This window comes from Tachypleus tridentatus, chromosome 7, assembly GCF_004210375.1.
Source record: "Tachypleus tridentatus isolate NWPU-2018 chromosome 7, ASM421037v1, whole genome shotgun sequence".
NCBI lineage: Eukaryota > Metazoa > Arthropoda > Merostomata > Xiphosura > Limulidae > Tachypleus > Tachypleus tridentatus.
The window spans coordinates 74891332-74903854 of NC_134831.1; the positions used below are offsets into that span (position 1 = coordinate 74891332).

The following is a 12523-nucleotide window of genomic DNA, read 5'->3' on the forward strand; positions in this document are numbered from 1 at the left end:
CGTGGGGACGTTATAATGTTACAATCAATCCCTCTGTTTGTTGATAAAAGAGCAGCACAAGAGTTGACTGTTGGTTGGTGATGATGACTATCTGCCTTCCCTCTAATCTTAAATTGCGAAATTAAGGACGGTTAGTGCAAATAGCTTTCATGTAGGTTTGCGCGAAATTCAAATCAAACCAAACAGTAGTAGGACTAATCTTCAATAAATCCACTTACTTTTACCAAATTGTGCGCAATAACTTATTTTAAAACGAATACTTACTAAAAGAGCATTTTACCACAATTAACTCTCTGCTTCCTAGAACGTCGTGTTTACAATCTAAAATCGAAAATGCTGGATCAGAACTTAACCTAAAGCTAGAAGGTTGTAGTAGCGTGCCCTCTAGCTAAAAGCAGAATACAGTTTTATAAAATTATTTATATACCACCTGAAGTACCCGTCCATTAGACGGAAGTTATGTAAATGTATGGTTAATAAAAGGTTATCTTAGGACATAAAAAGTTATTTTCCTTAGATGTAACTGTAAAAAAACGTCTCAAAACATTACAAAATTGAAAATATGAAACCGTAAATTTGCATGTATCTCCACATAGTACCAACAAACCTTCATGCAAATTAGGTGAAGATCCATACATAAAACATAAGGTTGTGGAAGAAAACGCAAAAAAAAAGGCTGTAAGACCCACAAAACTGAAAATGTATGTACATTCCCATGGAACCAATGAGTCTTCATAGCAATTTTTATGAAGATCCATCCACACCCTGCGAAATGGCCCAATATGGCCATGTGGTTGGGGCGCTAGATTCACTATCTGAAGGTGGTGGATTCGAATCCCCGTCACACAAAACATGCTCTTTCAGCCGTAGGGGCGTTATAAAATTAGAGTCATTCCCACTATTCATTGGTAAACGAGTAGCCTAAGAGTTGGAGTTGGATGGTGATGACTAACTGTCTTCTGTCTAGTTTTATACTGTTAAATTATGGACGGCTAGCGCAGATAACCCTTGTGCAGCTTTTCGCTAAATTCAAAAACAAATCAAAACCCTGCGATAGTCACATGGACAGACAACAGAAAATAGTATTATATTTTTATAGATATTTAGCTTATAGCAATATGTAAAACGCTGAAGAAAACTAATGATATGTTGTTTTGCTTTGCGTAAATCACGAAAAAAAAATACAAAAATTTAAAATTATATTCTCATTAAGTTGACCACCTGGAAGTTTAGATCTTGATTTTAATGGAAGAGGGCGTGATTCCGTTTATTCTTTGGGCTTAGAATAAGAGTAAGAAAAATTGTACACGTGGTAAATCAATATAATGTCTTGAAGCATTGCGACATCGTATTTTATTGCAGTCAATTTACTCTGAACGTTGTTAACTTCAGAAATGATCTTGTCACTGAAAATTACATTTAACATACGAATTTATTTTCGTTAGTTGCAATAAGAAAGGTTTTTGATAATATAGGTTTTACAAAATAAAAAATTATAATATTAATGAAAGGTAGTATGGGGTAGGGGGCGACATAAAGCTATCATGTAGCCGGTTGTACTACTATTAGATGTAAGCGATAGTAGTACTAGTCGTGTTTCGTGAGGGTTGTTCACGTCCATGCAGCAGAATAAAATTACTAGTGAATTTAGTCAATAGTTATATGATTCGTCGTATCTAGGTAAATTTATTTCTTTTAAGTTAAAGGCCTATTATTATGTTTAAAACTGACTTTCAATTAGTTCATTGTAGAAAGGTGGAAAAGTTTGAGGCTTAGCCATATAAATTAAAATAATCGAGAGTTATGTGTTCTAAGACTAATATAGTTATCTTTGGCTTAGCACTACTTGTATTAATGTAAAACTGCAAGTGTTACATCATGAGATCAGGAAAGGCCTTTCTAGTGTAAGGTTATTATGATGTACGTATAGCTAAGCCTAAGTGCTAGGAGGTATTAGGTGTAATGTTTAACTTTTAATCTTCAGATTATTTTCAGTTGTAATCTGAATATACCATTAATACATTTTCTATTTCTTACTACTGATTTAATTTTATAGTTTAATTTATAGTTGTCTAGGCTAAAAGTAAAACATAGTAAACGTTAGCATACACTTATACATTACACTGGAGTTTAAAATGAAACCGACAATTTCCTCAAACTTTTGAAGATAGGGAATAGTGTAAGGACAGCTTTGAAGGATATTAAACTATGTTGCCTTACTTATATGTTATACTATACATTGTGTACTAGTACAAATATGTCTATTTAGCACTAATACTACTGAGTACCAGTGCAGTCTGTAGTATGGAAGTACTGTAATATGCAATACAGTATTTGGCATGACATTATTATAGTATAGCCTATTGATATATTACTTAGCAAAAAAATGTTACATTCACATTTCATTTCAGTGCATGTTAGCAAAAGACAGTAGACATTTTCTTCAACACATTAAAAGATTCTCTTTTAAATAAGGTAAATATTAAGCTATAGATATTGATAGTGTTAAGTATGGCAAATTTAACCATAATTAACTGAAGCAAAAAAAAAACAAAAGTTAGTGTCAATTTACCAACATTTTAGTCCATACATAAAAAAGGCTTAACTGATGTTGAGGTTATGAAAAGTGATCTTGCAGATTTTGTACATGTTAACATTTTGGTATTATTGTAGAAATTCTGTATTTAAAGAAATACTATTGTAATAAAATATTAACTTAATACTAATTTGTTTTTCAGTGCCAACTATTTTCTTGTAACATCCTTGTATTTAATTTGGTTTCTTAATTTATTATGCTTAACTATGTTTTTGCTTGTGCATTTTCTGTTGGGTAAGTGTTAAATTGGTTAGCTAACACTAGTATATTAAGTGGGCTAGCTCATTTAACCCTTTTGCTGTGTACTGTGTATGATACAAGTTTATTTACACATTTGTACATGTTAAGTATTTCCACTATAAGTTTGATACAGCATGTGCATCTTTACAAAATTTGGTAGACTTTTTAGTAAAGATTACAAGTTTTTCATATACAAAAAATCAGATTTTAATGAAATATCTTGACTATAGATTTGTGAAAATAGTGTTTTATTACTAGTCTGAGTGCAAAGTGATGTTATGTTATGAATAAGAAAAAGAATTGCCCCAAAAATCTATGTAGTCTATAAAACCTGTTAAGTTTTCAACCTTTGTTTTCTGTAAGACTTATTTTATTTTCTATACTCTGTGATGCTATATATTTAGTTTTTATTATTTTGATCTTCCTGTTCCGAGCTAACATTACGTATCTTGTGCTGATGTGGTGCACAAACATTTGTTACGTGTGCAATAATATAAAACTAGCCTTTAGTCTTCCTTGTCTTGGCTTTGTTTTGGTGGACTAGTATTTTGTAATAGTCACATTTCAATTATTATGCATTATATATGTATATAAATAATATTTATAAATTAAACTTTTTCTTAAAATATAAAACAAATCTAGAAGTAAAGCAAACAATTCACTTCTTTCCATGAACTTTGAATTTGATTAAGCCTTTTAAAATTTTGCATAGAGGATATCATTTTGGGGATATATATATACACAGTTGAATAACCAAAAAATCATAAACTACTGATACAATAAATTCCACTAATTTATTTAGCTTAATAACTAAGATGTATTTAGATTTTTAAAAAAATTAGACAGCAGACAAACTTTCATGATATCTTTGTTCAAAAGAATGTTGTTAGCTATTTTACATATTATAATGGCTGAAAAATTACTAGGGGGACATTCTAAGCTTTCATTTGGTTATTCATGTGGTATAATGAAGTAAGTGTACACAAGGCATTTTCAAAAATGGAAATAGGTTTACAGAGCTACCATGTTTGATTCAGAACATAAGCCATATCTCAGCAAAATAAAAAGATGGTCTTATTTTATATTCTAGTTTGATAATATTAGTAATTTCATGTCCTAAGTTTTATGAAACTTTATCCTTGGTATTTTGATATCACAAACATCTAATTTTAACCAGTGCTGCATTTGACATACCACGTGGCTCACTAAAATGTATAGTTTAATATTTATTTTTAAATTAACTCATATAATGAAGTTTGAATTATAATCTACAGTTTGTTTTGTGTTGGTAAAAGAGTAAAAGTGAGTGGTGATGACTAGCTGTCTTCCACACTACTAAATCAGGGACAGCAAGCACAGATAACCCTCGAGTAGCTTTGAATGAAATTCAAAACAAACCAAACTTATTAACATAAATTCATAAAATAGTTCAATAGCGTTTTGAATGAAAGTCAACAAGTGTGATGACATGGCTTTTGACCCATTGAAAGAGCATTAATGTATGTAAATTATGGTGATTTTTATGTTGTGAACTTAGTGTGATATGGAGAAAGCCTTGCCTTGCCTTTAGTTTTTGAATATATCTTTAAGAAGTTAGTATTTATTTAAATGAGGAAAAAGGTGTGTATTTGGTATATATGGATATTTAGAGTATTTAATGAAGTTTTACATAAAAGGCTTGTTAAAAGTTCACTTACTGGATAGAAAAATGGCTGGGTGGGAAAAGCAGAGGGTTTTTATAAATGGAGTGCATTCATTCTAGATTGTCTTATGTATAGTACCTTAGGACTCCGTATTAGGATGACCTTTGGAATGGCCAGTAAATTTGCACATGATATTAAGGTCTTGAGTGTTGCTGGTTTTGAGATGAAGGATGGTGTTTTATAAAAGGATATAAATCATTTAATGAATAGGACAAATAAATAACAGAATATTTTTTTATAATATTTGCATGTAGGTTATGATTTGAAGTATAATTTTGGTAGGAATAACATTAATGGTATAATAAATGAAAAGGACTGAGTTGTGCTTAATGAGGTTAGTACTTACAGAAATGTTGAGTACAAAAGAAAGATTATAAATTCAATGTATTTGTCACATTTAAAGAACTTTAGGGCTTCATATGGCTTCACATTATATGACTCTCTGAAATGAGTTGTATAACAAATAGCCCTTGTTGGACTTCGTGGTCATAACAGTTAAACTATTGGCAAGTATCTCAATTTAAAAAAATTAAATATTAGGGATGTTCAAAGATTGAGCATTCTTTCTTCTTACTCAAGGATTTGAAACTGATATGGTGTTGGTTGTGGAATTTACAAGCTAAAGTGAATATAATGTACAATATGCATTTGGCTGAGCACTAAACACAAATGAATGGGCAATCTTGGACACATGGGCAGCTTATTGAAGTCTTCACCTTTTATCGGTTACAAATATAGTACCCCTCGGTGTGGATTCCTGTTTGTGGTGAAGGGACCTCCCAGGGAAGGTTCTGTTCTTTCAGTTTACCTCCTCTGGGATCTAAACATCCACCCACGTGTTTGCTGTGAGTGGCAACCTGTGAAGGGGAGGAGAGGATCCTGGTGGTTGAGGGGTCCAACCCCAACACACCACTTTGGCCTTGAATTCCTGTAGACAGTCGGCCTTTGGGTGGCCCCCCTTGGGTCAATTGGCTGGTCCACTTGGGCTAGAGTCAACCAAGTACCAGTGTTGGAAGTTCTCAATGAGTGTTGTGGACATTGTGTCTGATGCTGGTGTTTGGGTATAGTGCTCACAAAACCCTGGCTTTGCTGCAGTGACATTGTAGTGCATCCCCTTGTAGGGCTCCATAGTGGGTGGGGTCAGTGGGTACCAAAATTTTCCTTTTTACCTATGGATCCTCCAATAAAAAATTTAAATAAAATAGTGAAAAAACAGTCAATAGGTAAACGGCCATGTCTTGAAGACTCTGAGCAGCAATCTTCAACACCTGTACCCCATTTTCTTATAGTACATTCTATTTCAGAAAAACCTTTAGGGCAAATTACCCCCTTTTTTATTCAGAAGGGATTAGAGGGACTTGCTGGCTCTCCAAAGTCAGTAAAGAAGCTTCGATCTGGAGACATATTGGTTGAAACATCCACATCCCAACACAGTGAACTCCTCTTGAATTCAAAGGCAATAGGGGATGTACCTATTAAGGTTACCCCTCATGCTACCTTGAATTCATCACAAGGAGTTATTGTTGAGAGGGACTTGAAGAACGTCCCTGACTTAGAGATTCTTGCTGGTCTCTCCACTCAAGGAGTTTCTGCAGTGATGTGCATCTTCACTCGCAAAGATGGAGTTACACTGCCGACAGATATCCTCGTTTTGACATTTACATCACCACGTGCACCTGCCACCATCACAGCAGGTTATCTAATTTGCAGGGTATGGCCGTACATTCCAAACCCTCTTCGATGTTTCCAATGTCAGAGGTTTGGCCACTCAAAGACGTTCTGTCGTGGTTCCCTGACATATGCTTGTTGTGGTAGCAAGGACCATGATGCATCACACGGACCCACATTGTGTCAACTGCAATGGTTTCCACCCTTCCTACTTTCGTTCTTGCCCAAAATGGTTGGAGGAAAAAGAGGTGCAGCAATTGAAAATGATCCATAACATTAGTTATCCTGAGGCTCGGAAATTGCTGTCCACTACTCAAGCACTTCGTTCCACAACTACAGTGGGAGTGCAGACAGATCTCTCTGTACCTCCAAGAGAATCATTTTCAAAACAAATGAAAAGCCTTTTGACCTTCACGGTTAAAAAGGTTGATGAATCGACTTCTACACCCATCTCTGTTCCTCCCATACAATCCAACAAATCTCAAGATTCACATCCTTTGGTTTCAAATACAGGCATTTCTTCTGATACATCTTTTTCTCCAACCCCATGATGCAAAACAATAATTCGTTCACATCATCAGTCACTGGAATCCCCTTCCAACAACAAAGACCTGCCCAATCGACCAAGGGCAGGATCCATGGAGGTTGATACACCTCCTCCGAATAAGGACAGTAAGAAAAAAGATGTGGTCGTAAACAAAAGGGTTCTCCAGCCACTTCGCCAACCCGTCATTAAAAATGGCCACCTTGATACAATGGAACTGTCGAGGTTTACGTTCTAATCTGGATGATATCAAAACACTGATTGCTTCCTACCATCCTGTATGTTTTTCCTTACAAGAAACATTTCTAAAACCTGCTGATACAGTCACCATTCGGCAGTTTTCTCTGTACAGAAATGACAGGCTGTGTGATGGACGAGTACATGGAGGGGTCCCACTATTGGTTGATCAGCATGTGCCCACTCTGTCTTTATCGTTCAACACATCCTTGGAGGCCGTAGCCATCCGTGTTTCCTTGGGTCATACTATCACTGTTTGTTCTCTCTACCTGTTCCCTGGAGAGACATATGATCAATCAGACCTTGATGCTCTTGTTAAACAGTTGCTGTCTCCATTTCTAAACCTGGGGGACTTTAATGGACATCATCCCCTCTGGGAAGTGCTGTTATTGATAGGAGGGGTCCCTCTGTAGAGCATATGCTCTCTGATCACAATCTTTCTCTTTTTAATACTGGTTCTTTTACTTATTTTCATGCACCTCGTCAGTCCATTACCACTATTGATCTCTCGGTTTGCTCCCCTCATTATTTTCCCATTTCTCATGGAGAGTTGACACTAATCCACCAGGCAGTGATCATTTTCCTATACTTTTGAGAGAGACTGGCCATGGTCGATGCTACCCTACCCGTATGCCCCAGTGGAAGCTGGATCAGGCAGACTGGTCCACTTTCACTGCTCTCGCAGAACTTGATCCTGCCATCGTGAATCAGCCATCAATGGACGACTGTGTGGCAGCAGTAACTGACTGTATTATACAAGCAGCTGCTCAGTGTATTCCTAAAACCTCGACACATTTTCCATGATATCCTTGTCCGTGGTGGAATCCTGCTTGCCACTTGGCATGGAAGGTTCAAAAACAGGCCTGGGATACTTTCTGTAGATATCCCACAATTTCAAACCGCATTGCTTTCCAACGGGCCTGTGCACATGCTAGGTGGGTAAGATGTCAAAGCCAGAAGGAATCTTGGATTAAGTTCACAACAAGCATATCTTTGAAAGGTCAGTGGACACTACAATTCTGTCCCCTTCTCCATCTTCCTCTTTGGCCAAGAGGTAGCTAATGTCCAGAGCATCACCAATACTCTAGGTCAGGGGTGTGCAACATTTTTCGTCGGTGGGCCATATAACCAACTTCATCAATCAAGCGGGGCCACTTAAAAAACAAGCTTATTCGTGTACATGCACAATAAATTAAAAAAAATTCTCAAAATGCAAGCAATAATATTTTATATTTTTGCATGAGTGATCATTTTAGTGCGACACTTGAAATTTAGAGTCCTTGCAGAGCTTGTCAATATCAGCTTTGACAGAAGTGGTTGCCACTCTTAACTGACTGGTCAAATGTTCATCAGTCAGCTGACTTCTACATTTGGTTTTGATGAGCTTCATTTTGGAGAAAAATTGCTCACAGCAGTAGGTGCTACCAAAAAGGGAGGCAATTCTTTGTGCATGACGGACAAATTGGGAAACTTTTCACGCATTACACAGAGTTTGTAAAAGTCTAGCAAACTGTTTTCAGAGAATTTCCTTTTAGTGTCCATGTCAGCCTGCAGTTCAATGAGTTCCATTTGGCAATCATCAGGACTGTCTTCCACTGCCAAATCAAAAGGTTGAGCAAACAATTTCAATCTAATTTCAGTTTGTCTGAAATCTGGAAATCTGTTTGCAAACTCATCACGCAGCTTTTGTACACTGGTTCCATATTTGGTGCAATCCAGATTAGGAAATTCCAGTTTCCTGGTTGCAAGACATGTAAAATGGGTCAATATGGCTCTTCTCAACTGAACCTGGAAAAGTTCTAATTTCTTCTCAAAAGCACAAATATGCTCAAACAACTTATTCACAAGTTGACTTTTCCCTTGTAGTTTTAAGTTTAAATCAGACAGATGCTGTGTAATGTCTGTGAGGAATGCTAAGTCATTCAGCCAGTTCTCATTGCTCAAGAAGTCCACATTCTGACGCTTGCTCTCCATGAAGAACTTAATCTCTCCTCGCAGATTCCAGAATCTCTTCAAAGTAGCAGCTCTACTAAGCCAACGCATGCAGCAGAGAAGTACAAAACATCTGAATACTCACTGTCCAGCTCATCTAAAAAAGTTTTAAATTGTTGATGATTTAATCCTCGTGTTCGAATATAATTTACGCATTGGACGACATTTTTCATGACTTCTGCAAAATCCAGAACTTTGGTGCACAAGCTCTCTTGGTGAATAATGCAATGGCTTACAACTACGTCTTGTGCTCCAATTGCAGTTAGAAATTTCTTGGTGAATCCATTTGTCCTACCTGTCATGGAAGGAGCACCATCTATTGTAACACCACATAATTTATAAGGATTCAGTTCAAACTTTTCTACAACCTTAAGCACTTGTTCACAAATATCCTGTCCTGTGGTTGTGGAGGAAAGGCTTGCCATATCTAAAAACTCTTGAAAACATCAAAGCCTGCAGTAACAGCTCTGATGAAAATGACAAGTTGGGATGTGTCATTGATATCAGTGCTTTCATCCAAAGCCAGACTGAAAGCTTCACACAATTCAATCTCTCTTTCAAAGTTTCTTTGATGTCCTCTGAAAGATCTTTTGTCCCATGAGACAGTAAAGCGGGAAAGGCTAGTTTGCTCCACCAAATATTTTTTCTCTGGACATGCATATTCTGTGAATATTGTTAAACAATTTTAATAAATTCTCCATCACTGAAAGGCTTTCCCTTTTCTGCCATACATTCTCAAAGCTTAAAACTCAGTTTTGTCACCAGTTCTGAATTTTTCTTGAAAGTGGTAAAACACCTTGTTGCTTTTCAATGGATGTTTTAAATGTTCAATTTTGTCCTTTCGTGCCTGACCAACAATTTCATCAAACTGGGAGGAGTGCTTAGTTGCGTAATGTCGCTTAATATTGTACTCTTTCATGACTGCAATTGTAGTTTGACAGACGAGGCAGACAACACCTTGATTATGTGGGACAACAAGATATTTTGTGCACCATTCACTGTTGAATAACCTTCCCTCATCATCAATTTTTCGTTTCTTAACTGCTGACATTTTACTAGCCCTGAAATCAAAACAAAAATTATTCTCACGAAAATAGCAAAGTAGAAAAAACATAGAATTTATTTACACATGGAACCTCTTATGGACAGAAACACATGTTTCTAAATTGGCATCCCGATCATAGCCTTCCGGTACTTAAATTAATTGAGAATAGCAAAATACAGTGTGACCTCGCCTATTCGCGGTTCGCCATTCAGCGGCCCCGCATATTCGCTGGTTATGTGCGAACTGCGTTTTGTAGGTCACAGAGACTGAAAGGGCTTTTCGAGGAGATTTCTGTTGTATTTACTCAATCAAGCCGTTTTTATCAATTGTCGCTTTCACCAAACAAGAATGGACTGCTATTGGCTGACTGCCTCAGCTTCCCCAACAACGCAAACGGCAAAGCACAGCCCGGTAACGACGGTACAATTTAGTGAAATACATAACAGTATGCAATATTGCTACATTATTACTGCATCAATGAGTATAAGTATCATTAGTGTTTGGGAAGCATTTCATATAGTATATAATCGCATACATATACGTTTTAAAACTGCGTCCAATATTCGCGGTTTTTCGCTATTCGGGAGGGTAAAGAACGTAACCCCGCGAATAACGAGGTCACACTGTACATAGAATCAGATGCATCTGAAAGCAAAAATTTTAATAAATTCAGTAAAGTCACAACAATATGCTAAATAATAATCAATTTACCTTCAATCTCTTGTAGTAACTGTAAAAGGTAATAAAATTTTCACCAATAATGAATGACGGACAGCAGAGGTTAGGGAAAATTGTCGCCAGCGGGCGAAGTCGAGGTTCAGGACATGACGTTGAGTCGTAGACAATAGTGCTAGTGCACATCACCTATTCATGCCCTAAGGAGGCCGACCAATCGAATTCGGCCTGCTCCTCTCTAGCAAAGATAATTTTAGAAGTTTGTCGAGTCGAAGCCTGGGAATCCCGTAGGATCGATGCTTTTAAAAATATTCCATTTGCGTTAGATTACAGATCAGGCCACATGGTTAGATTACAACAACTAGGGCCACACTAAATGGCTTGGCGGGCCGGGTTGTGGCCCGCGGGCCGCCTGTTGCACACCCCTGCTCTAGGTGAAAGCTTTTGCCGGGTATCTAGCACTTCTGCTTGTTCCTCCACCTTCTTGGCCATCATGACTCGGGCAAAGTGTTCACCTTTTTCCTTTCGAACTGACTGTCTTTTTTACTATAATTGTCCCTTTACACTGGTGGAACTGAAAATGGCCCTTCATCGGTCTGGAAGTACATCTGTTGGACCTGATGATGTACACTATGACATACTGCACCATCTATCTCCTGCTTCTCTTGATATTCTTCTACTTATTTTTAACCAGATCTGGCAGGAATGTTTTTGCTGATGCCTGGTGCCAGTCTATTATCTTACCCTTCTCTAAATCTGGGAAAGATCCCAAGATTCCTTCACACTACCGTCCAATTGCTTTGACGAGCTGTCTCTGTAAGACTTTAGAGAGGATGGTTAATGCTTGTCTTGTTTGGTTCCTCGAATCAAACAACCTCCTCTCGCTCATCCACTGTGGGTTCAAACAACAGCATTCCACCACGAACCACCTAATTCAACTTGAAACATCAATCAGAGAAGCCTTTCTCAAATGCCAACATCTTGTATCAATATTCTTTGACATTGAGAAGGCTTATGACACAACATGGAGGTATGGCATTTTGCAAGATCTCCATATATATGGGTTACGTGGCCATTTACATATGTTTATTAAAAAATTTTTAATGGGCAGGAGATTCCAAGTTCGTGTGGGTTCGACACTTTCCCATTCTTTTGTACAGGAACTTGGAGTCCCTCAGGGCTGTGTTTTGAGTGTCATACTTTTCAGTATAAAGATAATGCCATCACTGAACAACTTCCTCTCACTATTGCGAATGGGCCGTATGTTGACGACTTTCACATCTCATGTCAGTCGTCGAACATGAGATATATTGAGCGACAACTACAAACTGCCCTCAATAGTGTACTGAAGTGGACTATGGCAAATGGCTTTAATTTCTCCCTCTAAAACCGTTTGCATGCACTTTTGCCGCCAACGGGGTATTCACCCTGATCCTGAACTTCATGTCGGTGAAGTTTCGCTGCCAGTGGTCCTTGAGACCAAGTTCTTGGGGCTTATTTTTGACTGTAAGCTAACCTTTATACCACACTTAAAGCAGCTACAGGTCAAATGCACAAGAGCACTGAACATCCTCCATGTCCTCTCTACTACCAGTTGAGGAGCAGATTGATGTTCTATGTTAAAGGTATATCGAGCTCTTATTTGATCAAAACTGTACTATGGATCAATGGTTTATGGCTCTGCCAGACCCTCGGCCTTAAAGATGCTGGACCCCATTCATCACCAAGGACTTCGACTCTGCACCTCTCCAGTTCAAAGCTTATACATTTAATCCTTCTCTGCATCTTTGCCGTTTGCAACTATCTTTACTATATTATTCAAT

The 12523-nt window shown here is 37.4% G+C and overlaps 1 protein-coding gene across 5 annotated transcripts in view; it reads left to right on the forward strand.

Moving 5' to 3' along the window:
- Positions 1-1524: 1524 nt before the first annotated feature.
- Positions 1525-12523, forward strand: part of LOC143255988 (uncharacterized) — a 98275-nt gene continuing 87276 nt past the window's right edge. For 4 of the 5 annotated variants that reach the window (XM_076512499.1, XM_076512502.1, XM_076512501.1 and 1 more), the window contains exon 1: positions 1525-1680. The gene's annotated coding sequence lies outside the window, so the exon portion shown is untranslated. Of the gene's footprint in view, positions 1681-2411; positions 2476-12523 lie in introns of all 5 variants that reach the window. The other variant, XM_076512500.1, reaches the window with a different exon arrangement.